At 40.7% G+C, this 11,657-nt stretch overlaps 1 long non-coding RNA gene across 1 annotated transcript; it reads right to left on the reverse strand.

The window, feature by feature from the left end:
• Nucleotides 1–2,948: 2,948 nt before the first annotated feature.
• On the reverse strand, nucleotides 2,949–3,349 carry LOC134176714 (uncharacterized). Its single transcript, XR_009969344.1, has 3 exons — nucleotides 3,299–3,349; nucleotides 3,187–3,222; nucleotides 2,949–3,121 (listed from the first exon to the last, which is right to left on the reverse strand). It is a non-coding gene; the product is annotated as an uncharacterized LOC134176714 (long non-coding RNA).
• Nucleotides 3,350–11,657: the final 8,308 nt, after the last annotated feature.

The following is an 11,657-nucleotide window of genomic DNA, read 5'->3' on the forward strand; positions in this document are numbered from 1 at the left end:
AGCATGCTGCATACAATTTAGTGAAATTTGTATCCTTTGTGCCAAGATCAGCACTTGGCAAAAATAATTTACCTTCTGAGATAAATAGCATAGTGACGGCGGCTTCTCAAAAATTGCCTAGACTAGAGGAAAGACCTGTCAACCAGTGCAAGTAATATGTGTAGGCCGCTATAGTGTGGATGTTGGGAAACACGTCTCTGCATGCCGCAGTCTGTTGGGGCACCTTTGAGAAAAGTCGGCTTTCCTTTAGTACGTATGTACTGCATGCCCACTTAATTAATTCCTCTTCCATTCCGATATGGCAAACAAGAGTGTCACTAGTATTGTGCTACGACTCGGAAGATCTTAGCCTATATGGGCTGGTTTACAGCAGGCCCGTAGGGTAGGGGGCGGACGAAACGACCGCTCAGCTGGTCCGCTTTCGATCACAATGCTTTCTAGCAGTCCCATCAGACTGGATTAGCTGTAGATGATTGTACTTACCTTAAATATCGAACTACGTCCAGAGCAAAGGGACAGAGTTCCTATTGTTCAGTGCATACGTTGGAAACGTGCTGAGAATATTTTTTAAAATATCCCAGGAAGATCCGCCTTTACTCGTGCGCGAAATTCGAATTATATGGAACGGCGCATGGGATATCCACCAAGTCTAAACTGCCCATTCCTGACAAGAAATTGCGCGTGACTTCAAGTTTCTGCTGCTCAGATGTAAATTTCCTAACAGGTGAGCTAGTACCATATAAAGGACTCAATCGCTCCATTGCACCTTTGGGATTACATCCGGCTCCTGAGTCCATTCTGAGGTAGGGATGGCGTATGGATCGATCAGAAGTCCAGTAGCGGTCAATTTAGTCCTATACCTTTGTTGTGCCTCTGGGGACAAGCCCTCAAAGTATTGCGATACGCGACTACGCGCCATCTGAGAGAAAATACACACGCAAGCTCCCGGACGCAGAACTGTTGCCTCCAAGATGGCGGCATAGCAACGGTTACTATGGTTATGCCACCACTCGCACACTCTCTGTATGTATGTAAAGCTATCATACATTGTATAGTGGGTATCAGGTGACATCATTTCATGTTTGACTCTATTTCTTACGATCATGGAGTTACCCTCTCATGCAATGCCAGAACGTGCATGGCTAGTGCTGTGTTTAGATTGGTAGAAGTCATTATTGCTACTACAGTTTTTTTGCAAGAAGCGGTGATACAAAGCACTTTGATCTGCCGGTCTGACAGATCATCAGCTCAGCTGAATGAAATTTGGCAAATCCCAAGTGTATAAGTGCTGTGTGCTACAGAGTCATCTCTTACTATGGAAAGGGAATGTTAGAGATATCAGGCAACATTTACCAGTTATTAAGAAGAAAATTGCAACTGCCTTTTTGCTCGATTCAATAACCTAATCTGTACGAAAGCCTTTAGGTATTCAATTGTGAAACATTTATCTCAAACAGATGCTATTTGATTGCTGCATGGCTAGGACAACTGTAAATTTAAAAAAATAGACAGCAAATGGCTTGAGCCAGTCAAACCCAGTTTGGTTTCATAGATTTCTGGTGTGTTTTCAGTTTCTGAACTAGCTGTCTATTAACTTTGTGTAACACAGGTATACATACATTTCGTCTTGTACCAATTTCAATCAACGTTTTGTGCAAAATCAATCCATCCAATTTTATGAAGCTACTATAAACAATGCCAAACTCTGCTTAAATAGACTTAACTTTGCTGCATCCCAATAAATGCTTGTTATGTCTCTTTGACCAACAAATGCCTGTTAAGTATTTTAGAAAATAGCAATTACAATTGCCCAAACAATCATGTCCTTGGACAGCTTCGCTGAAGTCTTTCTTAAAATATTTGTATTTTTCGTGTCCTGTAGGTAGAGTAATCGTCAGTGTGCATGTTGACACGATTGGGTACCTTCCCACAGTTGTGAACTCTACTGTACCTTCATGAGGAAATCCAAGGGCAGGTACATTTGCTGATCCAGTCAAAATGACAATATGTCAGACAGTGTAACATCACAGTTGAGATCTATGCAGTCGTATCAGTCACACACAGTTAAAGTTTTATACCAGGAACGTGAATATCTTGAGAGTCATCCAAAAATGACAGACAGTTCATGTAGGCATTCTTTTCACGACGCCACATTCATTTGAGCCATGAGGAGAGAATGTTTTGTGCTGGTAAAAGTCTCGAATGAAATCAGCCAAACAGAGCAAGACATTGCTAGTAACTTCATGTCAAGGCTAACTTTTGGATAATTAATCACTTTACCGGCAGTCAGTGCTGGAGTCAGTCCTGCTACAAAATATTTCCTAAACAAGTTAGAATGCTCGTCAATTTTTTGTAACAAACCAACAGATGCAATCCTTTCTGATATTTCATTGATCTCTGTATGTACAGAGAAATGCATTGCTGCAGAAGAATTGCTCGCAGGATTTGAGATCTAATTCTTTCTGGGTTGACTTCTTGTGTAAATCCAGAAGCATAGATGACTTCTGTCACTTGCGGCTGGATCAGCAACTGGGGCAATAGTTCCATGTCTGCTTCACTGATCTTCATATATGAACATGATTTAATAAACAGTTCAAGTGAGGTTTATTACAACAGGTCCATGTACCTTGAGGGCTATGTCTCTCACTTCAGGATCTGGAATGTGGTCTATGACAGGATGAATTGCTAATTGGCACTCCACAAATGAAATCATAGATGCATGGTGCCAGGAAAAGAAATCCAGTTCTCCCTGGCAGAAGGGACAAAGCCATAAGCTGTCCTATCATTTTGAATTGGCCACTCTGTAGCAAAACATAAAGCACACTAAAAGCTTTGCAGAGACTGATAAAGCTACTGTGGATCTGCATCATTTTCTAATGTCCTCTCTAATTACGCAAGAGATATACGGGCTTGGTTGTAATGGGTGTATCGATCTTACTGCAATTACCGCTAATACCTATCATTGTCTTGTATATTTTACCTGAAGAGGAGCATCACTGTAAAATCTCCTTTGAGCCCTCGAAGAGTCAGGAAATAACAGTTTGACATCTATTCCACTATACGATTCAGTGGGTTCAGGAGGGATCATTTCTCTTAGAGCTTGGCGCACTTGTTGTAGTCGCTGTAATTAGAAAGCTTACAATTAATAATTGCAGCAGCTAACAGCAGTTAGTGGCAACAACATACAATTCTTTCTAATTTCTGTTGTTGTGCTGCTCTTTCCTTAAAATAAAGTAAGAATTTCAACACATATTTAGCTATGTAGCAGTAAATCAGAAAAAAGCTATTGTCCAGGTACCTTCTCCTGGTCCGCAAGCAAGCATTGTTCAAATTCTGTCTTGCTCCATTCGTATCCTCCTTGTCTGTCAAGTTAATCTAATGTAATATACACACTGTTGAATGGCATAGCAGTACTAAATACCTCCTTTAGTCTTCTCTCTTGAGCAGCACCCACATGCACTGGGCTGGTGTGATCTGAACTAGACACTGGCTGAAATATGATATATCCATCTCACTATCTTAATTAACCAACAGGATAAAAAACATAGCAATGAACACAAGCACAAAGATAGCAAGCAAGAACACATTCAGAACAAGCTGAAGGCTGGGTTCACAATAGCCAGTTTAGGCATGACAGATAAGAATTTAATTTCTCTTGACTCAATGCAATGCTATTAACAAATGCAGCAAAAAAACAAAAAGTACAAGGTGGATTACCTGCTGCAGATCAGTTGCTATTTCATCATCCTGCAAAAGACACTGCATTGAGAAAATGGGTATACGGTGTTGATACAGGTACTCTTTGATTGTCACCTGATTTGGAGATCTTTGGAGGTTTCCAGCATCTTCATTATCTTGTTGCAGGCTAAGCAAAAGTGAGAGTGAAGGTGAAGATAAAAGAGAACTTTGAAATGAGTGACATGGTGAGAAGAGTCCTTCGCTTTGATCACTGCAGTAGAACAGGAAGAAATGGTCTCAGTGCTAGAGTCAACACTGGTGTATTTGATCAAATTTTGATTGGTCTGGAAGTATTTTGCAATTTATTGACATTGTCAGAGGCAGTTCAACATTGGGCATTTGCAACAAAATTATCACTTTAGAGTACTATGGGAAAATAACTTAGTGATGATTCAAGGGCCTGCTTTAAAGTGAGGCTTAGGAAATCCGGGTTTTGCCATGTGTCAAAATGGCATAGCTAAAAACATTACTTTTGCTTAAACTTCATGCAGATGCAGTATTGGCACTCAGCCAATTACAGTAGTTAATTAGCAGCATCTAACCACTTGACATAACATAACCACATCACAGCATCTACATCTTATAGTTTGAAGGTTATGCAGAATTATGAGTCAGATGTCTGTTCAACATCACTCATGCAGGCATTGCATGTTGGCACTAAACGTTTCTATCGTTGTAAACACTGAAACTGACAAAAAATTTGTATTGAGATAAACATGGTACCCTTGTTTAGGCTTCTGAAACTAACAAAACATTTTCATTGAGACAAACAAGGGTACATTTTCATTGAGATAAACATGGTACCCTTTATGTATACAGTTTGTGTGTGTGAAATGCACAACAGCATTATATTATCTGAAATACACTACTAAACAGTTACTATTTTCAGTACATCTAAGTGTTATTAACAAGAGTTAGTTGACCACAATTTGTTGTTGGCTCACAATGGATTATGCATCTTTCTTTGGTTAATTAATGTACCTTTATGCACAACCATCAGTGGAATGCAATGCTGGGCAACAAACCTGCAAGAATGAAGGTGCTCTCTGAGCTTTGACATAGGCAAGAGTGCTTCACATCGGTAACACTTCTCACTGGCTCGTCTTTTACTGTGTTATTTGTCTAAGAACAATAATGTATTTGTGAATGCTTGCGACAAGATATTGTCTTTCAACCTTGGACATGTCCAGTGATCTGGATATTGGACCAATACAGGTCTGTGCTGTTCCCTTCACTCTACTCAAGAATAGTGGTGTATATCCCTCTGCTGGTAGTTCAATGATTTCAAGTGTTCGACAATTGGGAGGAAACCTCATAAACTCATATCCTCCCTCGTTGGCTAGTTTCAAACTGTCTATGCTGTTGGCATCTTCAAACTCGATGTTTCGCTCTCCTAATCCAGCCAGTTCTAGCTCTAACCTGTCTCCGCTTACCCACTTTTCAACAGAGTTTGATCCCAGGCAGATGAATAGGTGTGACATTTTCTTGCACGTTTTCGTGAATGTTTGCAGTCCCCTCAGCGAAAACTAAGTTCTGCAGTCTGACGATGGAAAAGTCTATTGTGTTCAGTTTGTACACCTGAAGAAGAAGATCAAATGGCTTGTACAGCACTTGAACAATAATCACTCACAGTTCCTCCACGATGTAATGCAACTAAGACACCAACAGTTTAGGTCAGGGACTGCACATACCATATGACTGTGTCAGATGTATTACTCATAACCAATACAAGGCATGCTCTGGACACGAATGTCTGGTTCAGCATTCCAAATAGCTATGACTTTGAAATATGCATGCAGTTAGAAGACTTGGTAACAGATCTAGATTGTACTTGTGTAAGTACTTGGTTAGATATGAGCTCGCTCTAATTAGCAATGGCACTGGTAAGAGTCACGTGACTGAGCTAGTCACAAGTGCGTGCGTGTGTGTGTGTGTGTGTGTGTGTGTGTGTGCGTGTTTGAAATGTGTGTGTCACACTTAGGAGTGCATCATACTTCCTGTCCTGGTGAGCATAGAAGCTTCTAGTAGCTTGAAGAGTGTAGTAGCTTGGAAATGTTTCATGCTTCCTGCCTGATAAAACATGAATACTTGGTTTCAAATTTCAGCTATGAGTGGTATTAATTATGAAAGGAGACACACTCATGCCAGCTATAGTCAAGCATTTTCAGTGTGTGTGTGTGTGTGTGTGTGTGTGTGTGTGTGTGTGTGTGTGCGCGCGTGTGTGTGTGTGTGGTGTGTGTGTGTGTGTGTGTGTGTGTGTGTGTGTGTGTGTGTGTGTGTGTGTGTGTGTGTGTGTGTGTGACTCCATCTACCCCTGAGAATTTGTCATGCTGCCCTTTCATCAAACACAATTAAGTAGTGTAGTTATTTCTGACTATAAAATTATCGTCAAAAAATTGGCTACATTTATATACATAGTTTAGAACAACCTTGACAAACTAAAGCACAGCAAGCAGAGCTTGATAAATAACCTGCTTCTTACTGCATAGCAGACTGAACCAGTGCCATTTTTGCTTGGTACGTACCTCGATCATCACATAATTTTGAGGATTTACGTAGTTTTGTCAAACTCACTGCTTTTTTGGTCTCCGAATTCTGAGCCTACTATTTAAAACTGAATCACATTTGTACCAAAAATCGAAGAAACTTTAATATATGAGCCCGGGCTTTTCCTTCTTCTGGTTAATTGCTTCAGTTACTAGTTTCTACACACTCAGGAACTTAACAAGGCCAGGTTATTGTCCATCAAAATTTACGTGAAGTGCACATGCATGTGAAGTTGGCGATCGACTTACGAGAACCACGTGGACGAGCATCTTCCAAACTCCGTGTCTAAGACTGGACTAGCGTCTTGTCATCCATCACTGCTGTCTACAGTCGATCTTGCCATCCATCAAGGCGGTTGTAAAAGTGTCCGTTTAGTACAGGCACTCTAGGGTTTGACCTTCAACAAATTGCAACACAAACTCTCTCAACTGTTTACTACACAGAAAAGTGTGCTCTATAACATACTAAATAGCTTAGTGAATTGGGAAGTGATAGCATTCAAATCACGTGACCTCTTAGGCTATCTCTTTGTCTAGCATACAGTTCTTCTGAAACAAGGGTATCGTATTAGGTACGTAGAAACACTATAGTGAAGAACAAATACCTCACTCGAGACGTGTTCAAGGCTTCTCCGTCTGCGATTAGACTAGAACGTGATCGAAATCGCCGTCGTTTCCAGATTATCGTCGTGTTCTCATGTAGAAACCACTCTGGCAAGGTTACGATTATCTCTCTGAAATAGTCTACCCTTTCGGCTTCTCCGTTACTCACTTTCTCCGACCATGACCGAAATCACTGCTACGGCGTCAAAGTTCCCGTATACCCGGTAATTTTAGATTTGTCAACGCGGCAATGCAATGGACGCGTTAGTTAGAGGAGTCTGAAGATTATATCATCTGCAAGCAGCCTTTAGAAAGGACATCACCAACTGCTACTCTGGAAGAAAAGGAAAGTGCAAGTATCAACAAGGCAAGTGATTGCAGGAATGAGCAACAAGTACACTACGAATGCCGTCGAAAATACTGCAACTCTCAACAAATATCCACAATTTCTAAAATAGCCAAATAAAGACATGGTACAGCTGTAGAGACTGCAAGGCATCAACTTAGATCAGCAGAAAAGCAGTTTAATTAATTAATAGAATTAACTTCAGCACGGAATGTTTCTTCTGTCGCACACCAGCGACGTTGGGTAGAAAGAGAAGAAGTTCTAATGTTTTCGCTGTAGAAACATTTGAATTGAGTGACACAATTCTAGCAAATGTGTCATGAAAGAGGTGATACCTGGGGAGATGTCGTACAAGCAAGACGTTTGTATGTTCATGATCTTCATGCTGCAGATGCAGTGTACCATGGAGGGTCTAGTGTAAATTTGCGTACGAAGAAAGAGATACCAGCAATTTATCAGCATGAATTAAGGTAAAAGAAAAGGGCAAAATTAGGTCGCCCAAAAGATAAAGAAAGAACTGATGCATTCATGGAGGTTGCTAGTTTCTTGAAAAAATGATGACGAACAGATTACGTATGGAAGATAATCTGGCTGACTCAGAAAACGGTCCATACAGCTAACCACACATGCAGCAGAAACTGCAGAAATATTTTGGAGATACTATCCATAAAACTGAAATCAACGGTAAGCCCAATGTCGTTACCTTCAGAAAGAAGGCCAAAGCTTTGCTCCATGACTTCTACAGTCAGCAGAAAGCTGATCTTGACACGGAAAAAATGAAGATAGTAGAAACTGCTGCTAAATTGATTGGAAACGACATAAAAGCAATGGAAAAATCTCACAACGTCTATCATCAGTGGAAACATCAAACAGCACATTTTGATATTCTTTGGAAGACTTCTGTCATGACTGGATCGCCAAAGCCAATGTGGTCTGGGATGATGCAACTTGTACATTAAGGCAATCACTCTGGGAGATCGTCTGTGATGTTTCTACCCATGACTGACATGAATCCCAGTGATGTGCCATATGTCTACTTTACACTGAAATATGTATCTACATAAGCTTGCACGTTGCCACAACGTTACAGCCATTATCACGTTTTATCAACCACTCTTTGGAAGTCTCTGATGATTATTGTAACTGAGCCAGTGAAAAGTGAATTGAAATATATTGTCCTTCGTCTGGGAAGTTTTCATACCGAAGTGAGTTACCTTGGGTCTATTGGCCATCTTATGGCTGCATCTGGATTACAAGAATTGCAGCAATTGACTTATGCACATGCGTACTGGCAAGGCAATTTCTCGAGCAGTACATGTACGGGCACAGCTTATTGTTGATGCAGTTCTCAGTGCCTTGGTGCTGGCCAAAACATTTAATGTGCCTTTACCTGGAAGTTCAGATGACCCAGAATCTGGAAATGTGGAAACAGAAGAGTTGTTGAAGCTACAACGTCTCACATGAGAAGTCTGCTAGACATCCAGACCTGGATGAAGCTGCTGTTCTCTATGAGAAGGTGATGCAAGGTTCAATGTCTGCAGATCAAGTTTGCCAGTGTAGTGTGATGCTAGTCAAAGAGAAGCCAAATCCCTGAAGTCATCTAGGACTGCTACACTTTGGTTGAAGCACATTGATATGGTTGATATACTTTGCAAGTATATCCGGGCAGAGCGTACTGGCAACTGGGAATTGCATCTCCAAACTATTTCAGAGATGCTTCCTCACTTGGACGCATGTGGACACAATCACTACACAAAACCTGCATGGATATATCTACAGCGAATGTCTAATCTCCACAATGAGCTTCCAGATGTGTATCAACATTCTAGAGGAAGTCTCCATGTAGTGAGAAGTGATAGTCATTGGGCTGGCTTGTCCTTGGATCTCATCCTCGAGCAGGTGCTCATGAGAAGTCTGAAGATCAGCGGGGGGTCTCACACGAGGACGAGGGATGACTGAGCTGCAATTAATTTAACGCCAAAGATGAAAATGACTTTTCACTCCCGGGCCTCCTTATCAAACTGATGACTAGTAGACTAAGACTACCTTACCGTTTTGCTTCTCAGAAAGATAGCAAAGTCAAAGGACGCTTCCGGGACGTATTTCATATCAACTAGGAGGAATGATTTAATTGATATCTCCATTGTAACCCAAAGAACTGTATATGTATGCGTATAGATTTTACAATCTAATAGAGTGATTTCATGTACATAATTATACAGTACCGAAATGATACGTTGTTGGTTTGTAAATTTAGATGAGCAACCACGCTCATAACTTTTGGAGTAACGAACCCCCCCCCCCCCCAAGAACCCCCGAATCTACACCACTGCCTCGCATACGTTCAGCGTCTCGTACATGACGTCACTCATGAAGCTTCGTCACAAAATGTAACCTGTCAATGGTTGTCTACGTGTGACGTCTACTCTGAGAAACTCTTACCTAGCTGTCCTCTCGATGCAAGGCTGCGGCAATAGCTTTCCAAGCACATTCTCTTTTAGCAAAGTGCTCTTGAAATCCGGGCTTTAAACAATTAATTTGACGTCCTAGAAACACGAATACTCGCGTACAAGGTCACTACGCCGCTCGTCCGTATATCCATCTTACAGCAGTGAAACCCACGCACTGCTCCATGATTGGATATAATTGCTTACGTCAACCGGGAAAAGTTAAACCCAACTCAACATCTTACATTACGTTACGAAATCAATACGGTACGTTACGACAACAAAATTGCCAGTGTGATTTGCATAACGTAACGGCGCCCGACGTTAATTATGTCGCGTTACGTTACATGCTCATTGTAATTAGCTTTAATTACAACACTTTTAAAAAATTAGTACAGTACCGTGATCTTTCCATGTGACTATCACTGCTAGCAAGTGATGACGTCATAATGTCTGTTTTGGTTATTCGAAATCTTTCATTCCTAGAGCATGCAGCGTACGCGGTCAAAGTTGTTAGGAATCAACATCTAGAGGTAAACTGCATTGATTTAATCAATTTGCTATTTGAACTCGTCGTATACAGACTATGACATCGACATCGTTTCTATATAATTGTTTACTGCTATTTGACAGTCAAGACGCTAACAACGAACATGAAAGTCGATGTTATCTATACTGAACATAAAATGTACGTTAAAGCTAATTGCTACCAGTTACTGTACATAGAAGCAGCAACCATACATTCACCGTACATTCTATGTATAATGTATTTATATCAACGTGCCATAATGTAGCCGATTGCTTTGGCGTTTGTTACACCGTTGTCTGCTTGGTAAGGACCGGCGTAGTTACCAGCACTATTTTTGGCTGGCCTGTAAATGTACCGTGTTCCGTAGCCAACGAAAGAGTCTGGAGTTACACAATTGTTTTGTAGGTTAGCAATAAGTCCCAGACGAGCTTGTGCGGTCCTTGGGCCCCAGGATGAGTGGTCACTTCTGACGTTGAATCCCTCCTAGAAATAAGATCTAAGTTTAAGTGTAGCAAATATTTTCATTCATTAATTAAATTTAGAATCTAGTTGTGTTAGCTATCATTGTAAGGCATTGATATCTAAGGAATACATTAGATTGCAATTGTTCTACTTCAGAGCGTGATGCCAACATGCAGACACCTAAAATTGTCAAAAAAAGTACAGCAGGCATGAGTGATATTATTACGTTTACACGACAAACAACGCCATTGTTTTGTTTTGTGATTCTGACATGCATACTCTAAACATTGAAGGTGTTGCATGCTTACCTTGTTGCAATTGCTCTGCATAGACGACGTTGGCAGTAAACTTCTCCACTTAGTCTTACCAATACTCGTTTCTCTGTACTTTCCATCAGCAATAAGACTGTAGAGAGATGATGCTCTGTAGCCAAAAGTGATCCATCTGGTCGTTCCACCTACTTTCATTCCCAGACGAAGTTCAGTAAATGATAGTGTCCAGTACGAAGCCAATTTCGCTTCTTTGTCATCCAAACTCAAGAAATTTGATTGAAATGTCTCGTTGTTCGACCACAACACGCTCTCGTAGCTAAACGTCTGCTGATTTCCATCTATTTTCATGATCAAAGTCCAACCTTCACTGGCATCACAAAATGTCTGCGGTAAGCAGTGTTCGTTAGTAAACTCTAACAGCAATAAAGATAATTTAAATTATTAAATTAAATGTAGAATTTTTGACCTGGAATGGTGGATCACTAGCAGATGGTTTAATCCAGTATTGTCCATTGTTTGAAGATGATTTGTATTTGAGTGATATTTGCGTACACGACGATGCAGGCAAGAGAGCCGATCTGCCAAGTTCTCCTTCTAGAAGAAATGTCGACCATTTGGTGCCGCAACAGTACTCGAGTTCTTTCACTTTCTTGTTGTATCTGACCATTCCTTCTCAATACATAAACTTAATAAATTTATAATTGTTTAATTTTT

The sequence above is a fragment of the Corticium candelabrum genome, chromosome 3 (assembly GCF_963422355.1).
Source record: "Corticium candelabrum chromosome 3, ooCorCand1.1, whole genome shotgun sequence".
In the NCBI taxonomy this organism is placed as follows: Eukaryota; Metazoa; Porifera; class Homoscleromorpha; order Homosclerophorida; family Plakinidae; genus Corticium; species Corticium candelabrum.